Below are 18714 nucleotides of genomic sequence, written 5' to 3'. Positions count from 1 at the left end.
AATAGTAATTTATCGTGTGATTAATGTCGTGACTATACATTATGAGCAGTTGAATGCCACTTTGGTGAATAAAAGTACCCATTTCTTTCCATAAGAACAAAATCTGTACATTATTCCTAACTTTTTGCCGCCAGTGTACATACAATAAATACCTAATACCACTCAATCTGAACTCCAGGTTTAAACAGTTGGGGAAATGTTATAGTCTTCACCTAATCGGTTCACAAATTGTCAATTGACCCTTTGCTAAACCCCCCTTGTTTACGGTTGCTTTCTCTGACATGCTCTGCAGAACTTTCCATAGGAATGAATGGGAGATTATTTAGCTAATTATTTTCATAAACGGAATGGATAATAATCTTAAATGGGCTGGAATGAAGAGTAACACTTTAAGACATATTTATCAGAGGTTTTATTTCTTTTTAACAGATAAAGAAAAACGATTAATCACTGTCACTTGAAAAGAGAAAAGGATAATTTGATAGCAATTATACACCTGACAACATTAATGTAAGTCAACAGAACCGCTAATAACATCTCATAACACTCATTTTGATGCTGTGAACGGTTTATTTACTATAGCTTTTACATGCATGAATCAATACATAAATGAGATAGTTCAGTTATTACCTTTAATTTAACTTGGAGAAAATGTAGACTGATGCTATTCATGTGCATTCGGTAATGGGGACTGACACCGTTTAATCCATAGTATGGTCTTCTAGATATTTATTTAGAGTATTTTTATTTTGATCCTCTCTGGGTCACTATTGCAAGTGACCTGACAACATCGTGTTTTAATTAATTTTTTTTTTGGATGATTTTGATAAAATCCCGCTTAAAACCACGCACACACACTCCACTCCTATATACGCTCTAATTGGGAAATAGCAAACATATGTCAGAATAATGGCGGCACTGCAAAAGTTGCTAAGACAGGATTGGTCAGAAACCTTTTTAAGGCGGGGCTTATCAAAGGGTCAATTATCATTAATTAATATGATATTTATATCAATATATTATATAATTTTATCAATAAATGGCAAAACAATATAGTAATACTTAGTACTTAATTATAGATTCTAACTTAACATTTATAATTATTTTAATTGCACGTGGTTTTTTCTTTCTTTTTTTAAAACTTTTTATTTGTTGGTTTATTGCAGTTGATTGTTGACTCAATGGTGACTCACCAGATATGTAGACAACTGAGGACAGCAAAGATAATACCTGCCACGGCAAGCAGAAAGGGAATGATGCAGTAAATCCAGAGTCTAGACAGCTCAAACAGAGCACAGCCACACATTATCAAAGCTCCTCACTGAAGCAGGCTCTGCTATCACATCCTCAAAGGCCACCTGAGCGGACACATCAAGAGAAAAGCAATTTTTGGTTGCCAAAGCTTTGGACCTATATTACTCTGCCTAACTGATATCTTGGTAACACTGAGTAAAATAGGCATTTATTCCATTAGTGGTCAAAATGTTACATTTTTACTGGCACTAATTGCACAGATGCCAAAAAAGTGTGTGATGCATGAATACTGTGTGCAACACTGTATGACTTTATATGCTGTGAACACCACATGCCATCTGCAATTTGATTACATTTTATGGGCCTTTACAATTAAATCCTGTAGTACTCCTTTTTATCATTAGAGGACAGTATAGCATTATAAACATAGCCTACCATACATTGACCCAAGATTACCATCCATTCTGATATAACTATAGGTATTTCAGCAACACTGTACATCATTTATTTTAAGAAGACGCTATTATATAGTTCACATTTGCACTGGGACGAAAGGGGCTAGTTGTCACATGGAAAAGTTGCTATCACATTTTTGCCTTTGGGGCACAAAAGCTCAATGTGTGGCACATTAATTTGTTTCTTTATTCCTGAACAATAAGTGGCAATGTTTAATAGCCTTTATGTAATCTAGACCTTGAGGTTTGTGTCCCTACAGTAACTGACTTTCTAAAATAACCCCACCATGAGAAATATTTATTTGAGTAAAAAGTGTGACTACTAGCCCCGGTCTCCCCTTCATAACTGATGAAGGGGAAAGAAAGAAAAAACAAAAAGATTCACAATGTGTCTAAACTGAGGAAAAAAAGACTAAATGAGGCTGAGGGAACCACCTATGTGTATGTACACAATAAATGTCTGGTGGCCTGAAAAGAGAAGGCCACTGGCCTGAATAGTGTTGATTGTTTGACTCACCTTTAGGCACTTGATTCCCTTTGGGTCTCTGTCCTTAATGAGAGTTTTGTGTTACTGCAAGCAGCCAATGAATCCTCCTGTCCTTCTGTTTGCTCTTCTGTAGTACCACAGGTATCATTTTGATTAATTTCATAGAGATCCAAGAGTGAAGACTCCTCTCGTCTTCTCTTATCTCTATATCTATAGTGATGTCCTTTGAAGATGTTTCCTGGTACATGATGTGCGGTAGTGTGTGTGTATGGTTGTGTATCTGATTGTTGTAGAGGCTAAACTGTGGACCTACTAATGCATCTTCCCAATAGCATCTTCTCATTAAGAGATTCATCCACTTACACTGAGATGGGACATAACACAAATATTTGTGCCGCCTCACAACTTACTATATTAGTTCCTCAAGAGGACAACAAAGAAGTGACTGGCTTGATTTAGATCATGTCAGAGGTTGATTAATTGGATGGTTTGGAGGCTGAATACAAAATACTAGCCAAATTTAGTCTGAAATGTAAATTACTTTAAATAATTCACCAATAATAATAATGATAATAATTATCTACACTAATTTACTCACACTTGTGTAGTTCCAAACGCAATCGACTTTCTTCCATGGAACACAAAAGTAGATGGTAGAATGCTGGTACTGTTATTCTGTCACAATTCCTTACTCACTATTCACTTCAGTCAATAGAAATCGATACTCACTATCAACATTCAATAGAAAGTCATACAAGTTTGTATTGAAATGAGGGTGAGTAAATGTATACATTTTTGTGTGAATTAACCCTTTAATTTCTTGTTTGTAGAACTGTTGTATAAAAGCAAACTTACGGTCATACTGTTGGTTGAAATATCAGCACGCCTGATATAGTTTATGAAATGTTTTCATGAAAAGTGTGCTTGTGAAATATTCGTCTTTAAAAACGGCACTTAATCAATATTCGCAATGACATTTAGAAATTTGTAAGATTACAAATACTTTTTAGTTCCACTGTATGTTGATTAACAATATATAACTATGGCATTGATTGAAGATTAACTGGGATAAATGGTGGTATGTCTGGATTAGGCTTTTATTTATCCAAAAACAAATAAAGGGAGGTGCACAGAAGAAAAGAATGCAGGAGAGTGGAAAGTGAAAGGTCAAGTTCACACTTTACATTACAGTGTACTTGTACAAGTACAGAGTAATACCATTAAACAACATGTCCTTAATTTGTAAATATAGTAGTTAAACTACAGTATATGCAACGTGAACATTGTTATGTAAAGAGTTACCAAAAAATGAACAAGTGGAAAAAAAAAAATCTAAAGCGGTCATGTTAAATGGATACGTGTATTTGTATATTGGTTGCTTTTTGTTTCAACTTTACAACGTTACTATCAATGTATTTTCTGGATGAACGTAGTGCGATAAAACATTCAGATACTTTTGTGGAGAGGCTATTTGCATCCAGGTGTAAATAGCACCTGCCACATAGCACAGATATCTGCACCAATAGTCAAGTGGAAATATAGAATGTACAAAAAAAACAGCGCAGTGGTGAATAAAGTGAATTCATGGCGTTCCATTTGCGTCAAAAAAGAGTCAACTGCTGTATACAAGCTGCATCCGAATATCCATTCTTCCGTACTATATAGTATGCCAAAAACTGTTTGCCAATTACTGTGCCAATGGAGTAATCATCAGTGTTAATAACACAGTTAGCGAGAAATACCCTGATGACCTACAATTTTCAGCTAGATTCTGAAGTGCGAAATCGACTGGACACCTTATGATCCCATAATACCCCAGGAGTTGAGGAGACGTCATTTAAAAGAATGGTGAGTTGGACGGCTCTTTTCAACTGTTTGTTCTATATACACTAAATAATTGTTTCTTGTGCTCAGAAGGTGCTTGTTTAACAAAACCAGAGTCGAGGATTTTCGCGGTGGTTGTTCTTACCTCATATATTCTGGTCATGGGTCAATACCCATGTTCCCGTATGAAGTATGTCTGGAATCTATTCATTCTACTTGCATGCATACCTAAAGAACGTACTATTTAGCAGGCAGAGAAGTGCATCCTTCATCAAATACAGCACATACTTTGACAGTACACAATTCGGACACAGGGATCCTCTGAAGGGGGATGCAGTAATGTAGAGCTACAGCATGATAATGAGCAGATTTGACTGGCTGTCACAGACTGCTTATACTCTGTCAAACTGAAGAAACAATGTGAATATATTTGAGGTAGTCTACAGTTATTTTAAGTTGTATTAGTATATTATTTTAAGTATATTACGGTATTTTAATGCATTTATTTATTAAATGCAGATAATTTTTTTAATAATTGAGGGAAGGAATGTTTGATCATTTAAACAACTTTTCCATCTCCTCTGAAGATTTGAAGGGGCTGACTGGTAAATAGCATCTGTAAATACTTTATCAGGCAATCAATGTCCATGCTTGAGACTGCATTTTGTTCTTTATGGTGAAGGAGTGTACACACAGCTCTAGGGCACTCCCTGTTGGTCTCCAAACACAGGACAACTCACAGTATATTTTCATGGTGCAATCTTGTCTATGAGAGTACTAGGACTCTTCGCTGTTTGTACCACTCCGCTTGTCTGTGTTCGCAGCATTCCAGCCAGGCTGCCAGTCCTGCATTGCTTGGCAAAACACTGCAGTCGATCCTACTTTGGCTTCATTCTGCATTATTTTCATGAGTGGAGCAAAAATAGACAAAATAGCTGCCCATGTTGTGTCTAAAATGTAAGTTATTTGATATGCCTATAAATGTTGTAAAAGCATTACTGTAACTGCTATCCTGGGATTTTCACACACAGAAGTCTCTAGAGTTTACTCAGAATGGTGCCAAAAAAAACAGCCACACCTTGTTGATGAGAGAGGTCAACAGAGAGTGGCCAGACTGGTTCAAGCTGACAGAAAGGCTACAGTAACTCAGATAACCACTCTGTACAATCGTAGTGTGCAGAATAGCATCTCAGAATGCACAACACGTCGAAACTTGAGGCTGATGGGCTACAACAGCAGAAGACAACGTCGGGCACTTTATTAGGACCATAGTGTTCCTAATAAAGTGCTCAGTAAGTGTAAGTATTGCAGGATAGTCTATCACCTCTCTGTAAGTGTAGCAGGTGTTAACCTTTCCTGCTTCTGTCTCCTAATCGTGGTTGGGAGACACAGGGGAGATTCGTCTTCTCCATGGCCGGTGATTCTCCTCCCGGGGTTAACTCCCTAAACTTCACGCTGTTTGGTGTGATGGTAGCACATAAAAGGACAATGAGGCCGTCTTGCAGAATAGTTTAGGTGCTTTATTTGACTGACTGCACTGAAATACACTGCACATAGCTAGCTACTTGCACGGATCACTGTATCACTCTCACATACACCATCAGCTGCTTCGCGGGGAACAACAAAACAGGGGGGCGCGCGCGCGCCTTCGATAAGCACACTCGCTCACTCTCGGTCACACACACACTGAGCTGTCCCGAACTGAACACTTTAAAGACACATCTCACAACACTACCCCCACCATGGACTGGCAATTAACACTAATTCCATTCCATCTAAATATACTGAGCACAATTCTCTATAGCTGTAGGCCTAAAATGTGAAGAGATAGCTGTGTCCCAAACAATATATAAATCCAAACAGGTAGGATATACCAATTTAACAAGTGTCAAACAGTGTTAAAAGTTCTAAAGCTCATTCAACAGTGAACACAGGAGTGAATAATAACAATTAACAGTAATGTAATAGTCTCTAATAAACATAAGAGTACATCACCTTTTAACTCCTATTCTTCAGTGACCAGAGGTAATACTGTCTGACTAATCTGGTAATAATCAGAACATACATCGGGTGCAATAAAGTGCAATCATGTAAAAGCATTGAAAAGCTCTTCAGTTTTTTTCTTTGAACGTGAAAAGTGCGTAGAAAAGCAAATATAAAACGAACTAGACTAGAGTTCAAAAACGCAAACTGTAAAGTCTCTAGTGCAAATAGGAACTGTCATAGGTGACTCACTCAGTGACCCAGTCCCCATACCGGACCGGTCCTCGGCGCTGACGTTGGGGTCGAGGTTCGCGCGGAGACTGGTGTTGTGGCTCTCCTACCGCACCCCCACCATGGTCAAGTATCACATGGGAAGGAGTGGATGGGAGAGACCCGATAATGTGAGAATTAGTAGCAGATGGAGTAGACGGCCAGGAGTCGCTGGGACCATCACTCTAGGCGGTAGAGTAGAGGCTTTGCAGGCCGAGATCCTCTCGATCTGCTGGGTGCCCATCCACAACTGGTGGCAGGATCTCAGAAGGCGTCCAGTTCTGGGATTGGTCCAGGACCCAGGTGTTGTCCAGGGGCTCACGGCTGCGGTAGCATTTGAGTTGATCATGGTGGACGACTTTGACCTTAGCTCTGGGGCCCTTTTGGATCCGGTAGACTAAGTCGTCTAAATGTCCCATAACAAAGTAAGGTCCCTCGTAGGAGGGGAGGAACTTTTTGACTTTGTTTCTGACATGGCGTGTTCCTTTGATAAGATACCACACCGCATCGCCGACTTTGTACTGTGTGTGGCAAGCGTTTTTGTCATATTGTCTTTTTGCACGCGTGACTGACTCACCGAGGGCTTCCCGGGTGATGTTATGAGCAAGTTCCAACCACTCACGCATTTGTTGCACATACTCGGGGGCTGAAGTTGCATGGTCAGAGTCCGGGGGCAAACCAGCCACAAGGTCCACTGGCTCACTTATTTCACGGCCGAACATCATGAAGTTGGGGGTGAAACCAGTAGCGCTGTGCTTGGTCGCTCTGTAGGCCATAACTGCATATGGGATCATCAGGTCCCAATCCCAGTGACAGTGTTCTGCAGTGGAGGCCAGGATCTTTTGTAGTGTGGCGTTGAAACGTTCAACTTGGCCGTCGGACTGCGGTCTGAATGGTATAGTGTGGGTTTTGTCGATGCCAAACAAACGGCACATTTCTTGGAATACCTCTGATTCAAAATTGCGTCCTTGATCGCTGTGCAGAGAGTGAGGCATTCCAAAGCGACACACCCATTCAGTTGCAACAACGTTTGCCACTGTCACAGCCTTTTCGTCAGGGATTGCGAATGCTTAAGTCCATTTCGTGAAATACTCCTGTATTACGAGTATATAACTGTTTTTACATTCTGTCTCATTGAGTGGGCCTATAATGTCCAGTGCAATGCGCTCCATGGGGGCTCCAACTCTGACAGTTCCCATGGGCGCTTGTGGAGTCTTGTGGGGTCTGGCTCTGCATGCGCAGTTCGTAGAAGTCCGGCACCAGAGGGCCACATCTTCTCTCACGTGGTACCAGTAGTATCTGGTTTGAAGTCTGGCCACAGTCCTTTCAATACCAAAATGTCCACCTACTGGCCCTTCATGCATTTGACACATAACATTGGGTTGCATCTTGCGTGGAAGAACAATTTGAGGATAGAACTGTGTATCGTCTAGACAGTAAACGCGGCGGACCAATACTCCATCTCTGAAGTACAGTCTTCTCCATTGACTCCAGTACGTCTTGGTGGCTGGGCTGCATGGGGAAACTGTGACCCAAGGGGGCCACTCACTGCTGACCCCTAACCAAGCTCTGATTGGTGCAATGTCTGTATCAGCAGCCTGAGCCTGACGCAACTCCTCCATAGTCCAGCCAGGAAACAGTCTGGTCTCATTTGTGTTTGTCACATAAATAATCTCTGTTTGTTTTAAAGTGTCTGTGTTGGTAACACTAATAGCGCTTACCCCCACCGGACTCAGCAATAGGGAGCTAGTGTCAGAGTCCAAATCACACTGAATGGCTTGGTGACTTATGGTTTTTGGCTGCAAGGAAGGGTCCTGCAGATTACAAGGACAGGACTGGCGGCAGGGCCTGCGGAAGAGACTGTCAGCATTGGTGTGCAAGGCCCTGGGCGATGGATAATTTCGAATTCGTACTCCGCTAACTTCTCAAGCCACCGGGCTAACTGACCTTCCGGCTCTTTCATTCGCGTGAGCCAGCGCAGGCTGCTGTGATCAGTCCGTACCTTGAAAGGCCTCCCAAGTAGGTACTGCCGAAAATGCGATGTGAAATCGACAATGGCTAGCAACTCCCGCCTCGTAGTGCAATAGTTCTGTTCAGCTTTGGCTAGTTTGCGGCTGCCGTACGCTAACACACGTTCTGTGCCACCCTGCATTTGCGACAGGACAGTGCCGATACCGGTGTCGCTGGCATCTGTATCCAAAATCATTTCGCCATGGTCCAGTGGATAGCCTAAGACAGGGGCTGTGGTAAGGCGGTGCTTGAGCGTGTCGAAGGTGGCTTGGTGTTCAGCGTGCCACTGGAAGTGTGCATTCTTCTTGGTCAGGTTATGTAACGGTTCGGCAATGGAGGAAAAGTCTTTCACAAACCTGCGATAGTAGGAAGCGAGGCCAATGAAACGTCTGACCTCTTGGACTGATGTGGGAGTGGGCCAGGCTTGGACTTTGCTGACTTTAATGGGGTCAGTGGCCACACTGTGCTCAGACACAATATGACCTAGATAGGCAACTTGACGGTGGAACAGGCAGCATTTGGCTGGTTTCAGTTTGAGATTTGCCTGTTTAAGTCTCTGGAACACTTGGCTCAGTCGCTGCAGCATCTCGGGCACATCCTTGGCCAGCATGATGATGTCGTCCAGGTAGACGAGGCAGGTCTCCCACTGCATGCCAGCAAGGACGCGGTCCATCAGGCGTTGGAACATCGCCGGCGCGTTACATAATCCGAACGGCATAACGTTCCATTCAAATAGTCCATTACGGGTGCAAAAGGCGGCTGCGCGGCGGGCTCTTGGTGTTAGCTCAACTTGCCAGTAACCTGCAGCAAGATCCAGAGTGCTGAACCATTTGGCGGTGGCGAGAGTGTCCAGCGTGTCTTGGATGCGGGGTAACGGGTACGCGTCAGTGATGGTGAGGTTGTTGAGTGCCCATGTAGTCTATACAAAGGCGATAAGTCCCATCATTTTTACGCACCATAACGATCGGCGAGGCCCAACTGCTGTGGCTGCGTGTGGCGTTGCCGCTCTGAAGGCCCTCACTGATCTGCTGTTCTGCGCTTCGCTGTTTTTCCCTGGCCATACGACGAGGAGACTGCTTCACTGGAGGTCCCAGCCGGGTTATGATGTCATGCTGCACAAGACTGGTCCTGCCCAGATCACCAGGTCCCCTGGAAAAGACACTTTCATAGGCACACAACAGGTTAGATAATTCAAGTTTTTCATTGTCATTAAAGTCAGTGGAACTCTGGGCACAGAGCTCCTGGAGGTGCTCTGGAACTGCAGGGGGGCTGGCTGGAAAGTCTGCCGCGGTGGGGATACTGGACGAGGACAGAGCTTCAGCTGGCTGGAGGAGACCTGCAATGGCACCTTCTTTAATAGTCACAGCCTTGTTGCCAGGGTTAAAGAGGCGTAATGGAATGATGTTGGTGGACAGTGCGTTGACCAGGGCTCTGGCAATGAGTACTTTGTGCTTTTCAACAAAGCCTTTTGTGGGGCTAAGCATCATGTCTCCCTGAGCTTCTCTGCAAAAGTGCACGTTGCCTTTGCCTAGGTACTCTTGTCCCGCTTCAACCACAACAGTTCTGGCTACTCTTACAGCGTGTGACTTTGGAACAGTCTCTGGGTGAAAGTAGGGCACTTCTTCTCCAAACAGAATTATGTGGTGCTTACCAAAATCCAGGTGGGCCTCAGCTTGGGTGAGGAAAGGATGGCCAAGCAGCACCTCATTGCCCTCTATGTCTGCTACAAGGAAGTCCACTTCAACTTGAAGTGGACTTGTTGATACTGACTGGTACCTTGGCTTCACCAAGCACTGGCACGTCTCCTGGTCCCACCCCGAGCAAAGTCTCTACGATGGATGACTGAAGCGGTGGTCTCACGTTTTGGTGAATGGCGTTGTATTGGTGAAGAGCCAGCACGCTCCTCCACGCTCCACTGTCTAGGACTGCACATACCTCCAGCTCAGATATGCGCATGTGAATGTTCATTTCACGACTCTGGCTTTTAAGGTGGAACACAGTGGTCAGCGGGCATTCTTTGGCTGCCTTTGAAAAGAAAGTCTCTGTATTTCTTTGAGGGGACGAGCACTGGCTCTGTTTGTGACCCCAACCATTACAGTTATAGCAGCGAATGTCACCCCTTTTAAAGTTCTTGTGCTGCTTTAGTGTTTTTGCAGATGTGCGTGGGACAAAGTGATTGGGGGATGGGCTAACTGTAGAGGTAGTGGTAGTCACAGTCTCATTTTTGTCTCTTTCTCTGACAACAGCAGCCCGGGGCCTGTGTTCAGTGAGGTTGCGGGCCCCTGGCTGCATGATGCTGGTGACATAGGAAGCAGCTCTCTTGGTAGTGTCATGACGGTGGGCTATCTCGTAGGCTTTAGCAAGTGTAGCTGGACGTTTTTCTAACAGTCTCTGAACTAGCTCTGCATCACCCAGGCCGTTTGTGAAAACTTCAACCGCTATAGCATCTTGCTCAGCCTCTGACCAGTCACCATAAGCTATAGATACTTTTCCATAAATGTCATCCCTGAACACATGAAGCGCCTCACCTGGTTTACGCACTCTCTGCCTCAGCTCTATGGCTACAGCCGCTGCATGATCTGAAGAAGGGCCATAAGCAGTTTCGAGTTCCTCCAGCAGGCAGCGATAGTCCCATTTGGATGAACGAGGGTTTCTGTGGACAATGGCGCCTGCAGCTCCCGTGAGACAGAATTTCAGCTGAATAGCCATTGTTTTAACTGACCAGTGATTTGCCTCTGTGCAACTCTCAAACCTGTGCAGAAACTCTCTCCACGGTGTGCTGCCGTCATACTGGCCAGGACGTAGAGTGGGGACTCTCTCTTTGGGGTTATAGTCCTCATCACTGTCCGACAGAGGAGGCTGACGGGGCGCAGAGCAGCTCTTACGGGTTGGAGATGAGGGACCAGGCTGGCGCAACGGGAAATGTCCATGTTTTACAGTCATGTCTGGATTAATAGAAGAATATGGCATGGGAAACGTACTGGCTTCAGGTTTAGATATAGCTGGTGTGCTATGTACAAAACTTCCCATGTAAACATTGGCAAAGGGATTTGTGACTTCATAGTGCCCCTTAAATGGCATGTCTGGAGTGGGATATGTGTAAAGGTGCATGTCTGGCCTTCTCACGGAGCCGTGGCTTTGACTGTTGCCTCCACTAAAAGGATTTGTGGACGAAAAATGGCCGGGCTGTCGAACGGCGCGAACAGATCTTCTCCATTAGGAAGAACGATAGTGCAACTTTCATCACACAGGAATGGGTTATAATGTTCGCGTTTTCTCTCAGCCTTGCACTCGTAAGCTTTCACAGTACCTTGATTGTTGTCCTCCACATTGGTTAGCGACATAAACGGGTTTGAGTAGGTGGTTTCTCGTCTGTAAAAATCGGAGGGATAGCGAGCGGCCGCCATTTTATATTAGTTCAGCCACGCCGCTATAACAGTTGTATTACAGTCACTCGGCTTTACTTTTTATTGTCCTTCCGTTTTATGCTCACCAGTCTTTTAACAACGTAAAGGTCCCTTCGTGGTCGCCAGTGTTAACCTTTCCTGCTTCTGTCTCCTAACCGTGGTTGGGAGACACAGGGGAGATTCGTCTTCTCCATGGCCGGTGATTCTCCTCCCGGGTTAACTCCCTAAACTTCATGCTGTTTGGTGTGATGGTAGCACATAAAAGGACAACGAGGCCGTCTTGCAGAAGAGTTTAGGTGCTTTATTTGACTGACTGCACTGAAATACACTGCACATAGCCAGCTACTTGCACGGATCACTGTATCACTCTCACACACACCATCCGCTGCTTCACGGGGAACAACAAAACAGGGGCGCGCGCGCGCGCCTTCGATAAGCGCACTCGCTCACTCTCGGTCACACACACACTGAGCTGTCCCGAACTGAACACTTTAAAGATGCATCTCACAACACAGGATAGGCTGTCACCTCCCCATAAAAGGCTGTCTTCACAACAACACTCTGCAGTCAGTATTGCCAATTTATAACAGACCAGCTTCCAAGATTTTCAAAATCATTCTGACTTACTAGTTATTTATCAGCATAAATATTAGTTAAAACTAGTCTCCATACACAGTTCAAATGTTGAAGTAATCTAAGTAAAGAGATTCAGGGCCCTATTTTAAAAGCGCAAGCGTCAAGCACAACACGATGCCTTAAGTCATAAGCGCGAAGTCAATGGGCATGGCCATGAAGTTTTTGTATTTTCGTGCAAGCAAGCGCTAAGTTTAGGCGCAAGTGGGTTTGGCAAAATCACCAGTGCAGTCTTTTGTGAATTAACTGCGTCCTTGATGAATATCTTGCATGTTTCTATGACAGTGACACACTCCTTTAATACCCATGGAAATGTGATTCTTGTCAGAATTTCGATGTATTCTTCGTTAAATTAAGTCATTTTTATTAATCATTTCTACTGACACACAATACATGGCTAGTTTTAACAGTAACAGTGTTTGTATCGAAACACATTTCACTTCTACAGGTCGATTTTGATATTAGATATTTTTTTCATTTATTGAAACACAAAACAATTAAACCACAAATATTTCCAAATTCAAATTTCACTTCAAACAAAACTAAAATAGAATAAAAATAACGAAGTGGTCAAAGAGATCATACTAAATCCAGACATTTTACTCTCTCCAACTTGTTTCACGGGCCCCGTATACTGTGACTTTAAAATTACTACCAGTAGTCAAAATTAAAACATAAATACAATTGTAAATATACAAGAATAATAATACCTATAACAAAAAAAAAAATAATAATAATAAAAAAAATTAACTATGATCTCTAGAAGTTTAACATATATCCCGATGTTATTATTGTATAATGCCCGATTATTGTTTTTTACTATATTTTTTGCAGTAATTTATTGTAAAAATACATGTACTTTCTTGTTAAACATAATGTAAATTTTTACCATTACTTATACAGGAAAATCATACTTTTACATTTTTATTGTAAAAACTACTGTATTGTCTTTTAAAATATATTTATAAATTGTACTGTATATTTTAAAGTTAATATTAATTTATCAATTAATTTTTTATTTCTGTAGCATTTTTACAGTTTTTTACTGTTAAAATTACAGAATTTCTTTGTATTGTACTAGAATTTTGAATATTAACAATAAAACGTTTTGTGACATTTCCATGTATTAAGAGTTTATTAATTTCCATGACTTTTTCAGACATGGAACACACAATTTTAAATTTCCATTATTTTCGGGACCATTGGAACCCTGCCATATGGAAAATCCTTGCCCTTATGATGAAAGAAGCCAGTCTCACAGCCAATGTAGATTTAACAATGTGCTTTCAGAAACATCTGCATTTTCCAACCTTTAGAGCCATTAAAAGATCACCTTGCAAACTCCTCTATTAATAACCACTGTCAGCCTTGACTGTCTGTGAGGGGACCCTTTTTTATCTGAGAGCTAAAACACTGTCAATCTCCCACGACAATCCTTCCAAAGACTCATTATGAACAAGGATAGATGCTGATAAATGTACCTCTTAAAATCCTGAATTCTGTTATACTCATCAATATTATGACCTTTTAAAGAGAAGCATCTTGTCTCAGAGATTCATTATATTTATTTATCTTATCTTTTTTTTCTGTTACAGAGATACTCTGATACTTCAGATAATCACACTGATTAGGTTCAAAACCGTTGTGTAACTGGACTAATTCCACAAACAGCTTGGTCTGAAAACATCTGGCTTCTGGGAATGTAGGATTCAAGTCGAGAGCTTGACTTTGCTATTAATTGTGGTTGATCTCTAGACGTTTAACACAAATCTCATAATTTTTGTTTCAACAAACAGCTTCAGCAGTGATTGAAGGGACATAATTTGATGTTCTGAACTTTTAGAATTTGGACATGAACTTTATTACTGGTGGAATCTCCAAACTGCAAATGCAGGAACTGAATTTGGACTTTGTGCTGAGTTAAGATTTTGTATTGAAACGTCTTAGCGCAATGGCATATTTCTCAGCAAAATAGCAAATTACACTTTGCCCCACTTGAACCCACAGTAGCACAAAAATTACACATAGAATTTGCATTCTAAGGAAAATTGGCTAAGACGTTGCGCATGGTCCTAGCACATAGTGCTGCGCTTTGTGCACTCACGGAAATAGAGACCTCAAATCTGCTGCCACGCCACTGTCACAGAGAGAGACTGACTATACACTAGTTCACAGTTATTCACAGTTTACAAATACCTTTGAGGCAGCTGTCTTCGGTTTTGGGTATTATTGGAACACTGTTGGTTGAACTGCATGCTCTTGTGTATTGGTCGCCCTTTTATGTGTCTATTAAATCGTTTGACAGTCTTTTATTTGTGTCTGCATTCAACGACATTACACAAACACAATATGCCCTGAGATTTATGCAGTTTGTAAAGCAGCATATTACATTCGACATTGTGTGACTTGAAGAGGTAATGGTTAAATGTATTTCCTCATCCCCAATAACAGGATACACACAATATTTGTTCATTATCCTACTTCGTCTAATGCTGCTGACTTTATGATTTCTCTTCAAAATCACTTTTGTCTTACTGTGAATTAAGACAAATTTCCCTCTTGAAAGAAGAATAACACGAAACCCACATACGTTTTAAAACACCGTTATTTTATGGTGAGGAAAACCGCATGCTGTATTGTCTTTTAAAATATATTTATAAATTGTACTGTATATTTTAAAGTTAATATTAATTTATCAATTAATTTTTTATTTCTGTAGCATTTTTACAGTTTTTTACTGTTAAAATTACAGAATTTTTTTTGCATTGAACTAGAATTTTGAATATTAACAATAAAACGTTTTGTGACATTTCCATGTATTAAGAGTTTATTAATTTCCATGACTTTTTCAGACATGGAACACACAATTTTAAATTTCCATTATTTTCGGGACCATTGGAACCCTGCCATATGGAAAATCCTTGCCCTTATGATGAAAGAAGCCAGTCTCACAGCCAATGTAGATTTAACAATGTGCTTTCAGAAACATCTGCATTTTCCAACCTTTAGAGCCATTAAAAGATCACCTTGCAAACTCCTCTATTAATAACCACTGTCAGCCTTGACTGTCTGTGAGGGGACCCTTTTTTATCTGAGAGCTAAAACACTGTCAATCTCCCACGACAATCCTTCCAAAGACTCATTAAATCAAGGATAGATGCTGATAAATGTACCTCTTAAAATCCTGAATTCTGTTATACTCATCAATATTATGACCTTTTAAAGAGAAGCATCTTGTCTCAGAGATTCATTATATTTATTTATCTTATTTTTTTTTTTCTGTTACAGAGATACTTCAATTTTCACCTTCATACTACAGAGATACTCTGATACTTCAGATAATCACACTGATTAGGTTCAAAACAATTGTGTAACTGGACTAATTCCACAAACAGCTTGGTCTGAAAACATCTGGCTTCTGGGAATGTAGGATTCAAGTCAAGAGCTTGACTTTGCTATTAACTGTGGTTGATTCAGGTGCAGTGTGTAATTTATGCATCACTAGTGTCACCAAATCAAATTGCAAAAATAATTACTTTTTTAAATAGGTTTCCCAAGCACTCCCCTCTTTTTGGGGGGAACCAATCAAAGTTTTTGATTACTTAGTTGTCTCTGCTTATATTAAGCTTGGATAGCAGAAAATATTTTAACTAGGGCTGTCACTCAAATAACATTTTTAATAGAATTTATTACACAATGTGCTATTTAATTAATACAAATCAATTACAATTAATTTCATATCAGAATTTACTGTGAAAGACCCCTAAATAAATGTAATGTAGAATAAAATAATTAAAGAAATTAAAAATACTTAATAAATATTATAATTCAGACCATTCAAATACATTACATCATCTACATATTTACATTTATGCATTTGATAGACGCTTTTATCCAAAGCGACTTACAGTGCACTTATTACAAGGACAATCCCCCCAGAACAACCTGGAGTTAAGTGCCTTGCTCAAGGACACAATGGTGATGGCTGTGGGGATCGAACCAGCAACCTGATTACCAGTTAGCCCACTACGCTACCACCACTCGCTGTTTCAAAAAGCATTGGGATTTATGGCAGCAGCATTCCATTAGGTCGCTCTGGCTCAAGCACGGTGTGCCACGGCATGCTTGGTGCCAAGGGTGCATGAGCATCACTGTATCCCAGTATAGCCTGTATAGCTCCTTTAGCACCGTGGACAGCTCCTGCCTTTTACCAGTGAGGTGTCGTGGTGGGGCAGGTTGTCAGGTGGAAAGTGGTGACTACGGATGCCTCCAACACAGGTTGGGGGGTGGTGTGCGATGGACACCCGACTTTCGGCACCTGAACTGGTGCAAAGAAAGCATGGCATATCAAATGCCTAGGGTATCCACTGTGTTCCTAGCCTTAAAGGATTTTCAGTCAGAAATAGTGAACTTACATATGCCAATAGTTGTGGCATATGTAAACCACCAAGGCAGAATTAATTCACTGAAGACTGATGCATCACCTCCTCTTATGGAGCGAGAATCATCTCATATCCCTGAGAAAGACATATGTCTCAAGATGCCAGAATTATGGCACGGACCTATTGACACACCAAGGTGTAATTCCGGGCAAATGCAGACTTCATCCTCAGAGTGTATTCGGCAAAGCAGAAATAAATATATTTGCTTCGGGGGGAATACCCACTAACCCCTCTGGTACTCAAAATCCTAAGCCCTGCTGGGAGCGGATGCAATGGCCCACAAATGGCCGGCAAAACGTAAATATGCGTTTCCCCCGGTGTGTCTGATTAACTCTGTCATATGCAAAGTCTGAGAGGACAAGGAAACGATCCTATTAGTTGTGCCGAAATGACCCAACCAGTCATGGTTTCCAGACATGATAGAGATGCTGTACATCTTGCCAAGGGAAATAACACTGAGGAGGAAACCTCTCTCAGGTGCAAGGCACAATCTGGCATCCCCAGCCCAAGCTGTGGAACCTGCATGTGTGGCCCCAGAACTGACAAATTCAGTCATAAACATCATTTTACAGGCCAGAGCATCATCCACGAGACTCCTCTATGCACCTCTAACTCCTCTAACTCTTCGAGAGTGATTAGATGCAGAACTCACTCTGTCAACGCTCAAATTGTATGTGGCGACTATATCTGCGTATCATGCACATGAAGCCGGCACCACTATTGCAAGTATGATTTAATCATAAATTCCTTAAAGGAGCAAGGCTATTAAATCCACCTCAGCAGGCTAAAGTCCCAACTTAGGACTTACCTTTAGTCCTAAATGCTCTTGCAGGGCCCCCTTTCGAGCCTTTGGATAATGTTGATTTGTGCATGGTTTCTGGAAAACGGGTCGTTGACCTGCATGCACTATCAATTGACAATTCATGTGTTTTGTCTGGAGTTTGGCCCTGGTCTTTCAAAAGCCACTGTCAAACTCAGAAAAGGCTATGTGCCTAAGGTCCTAACCATGACCTTCAGAGCGAAGGTGGTTCAACTTCAGGCTTTGTTCCCTCCTCCATTTAAATAAAATGTGGAGCAATCATTTGTTATGCCCTGAGCAGGCGCTACATGCATACGTTTAGCGTACATGCCAATTCGGGCTGTCTGATCAGCTCTTTATATGCTACGGAGGATGCACAAAAGGAAATTTCTATCTCCAATCAAAGACTTTCTCACTGGATTGTCGATGCAATTGCCCTGGCTTATGAGTCGCAGGGTAAGACTTGCCCAATAGGTGTTAAAGCACACTCAACTAGAGGCATGGCCTCCTCATGGCCATGAATGAATGGTATGTCCTTACAAAACATCTGTTTTGCAGCAGGATGGTCTTCTCAAAACACGTTTGCAATATTTTACAACCTAAACCTCTCTCTCTTCACAAATCCACTCAGTTTAGAGCGCTTACTATTCTTTGGCCAAATATAAATATATACATATACTCCTCCCTTTAAGGACGAGCTCCTCATCTTTTTACACAACAGCCTGCATTCAGGCCATTGTAATTTACCATAAGTTGCAAACTCGTGAAGGAGTTAATTCATACTATTTGACTATAGTTCACATAATCATTCTGAGTGCTCCCCAACACGAGGGTCCCTCACTGCGACATACTCATGTCGGTCGCCATCCCACGAGACTGCGTCGTCATGCTTCCTTTCTGGGAGGTTATGTCATGTAGTGTGGCATGGCGTGATGGGATTCTGTTCCCCATATGCGTTAATAAACGCAGTGTCAAGTGTAAAGAGTCATAAGGGAACGTTTCGGTTATGTAGGTAACCTCAGTTCCCTGTGACGAAGAGAACGAAACATTGCAAACGCTAGCTGCACTACAAGACGGGTTCTTGAGGCACGAGCGATGCGCTCTTTGTTCTCAGTCAGAAATTCTGAGGAAATGGTGCACCTGTTTTATA

This window comes from Xyrauchen texanus, chromosome 7 (genome assembly GCF_025860055.1).
Source record: "Xyrauchen texanus isolate HMW12.3.18 chromosome 7, RBS_HiC_50CHRs, whole genome shotgun sequence".
In the NCBI taxonomy this organism is placed as follows: domain Eukaryota; kingdom Metazoa; phylum Chordata; class Actinopteri; order Cypriniformes; family Catostomidae; genus Xyrauchen; species Xyrauchen texanus.
The sequence above is the reverse complement of the archived record's forward strand: the minus strand, read 5'-3'. Positions refer to the sequence as shown.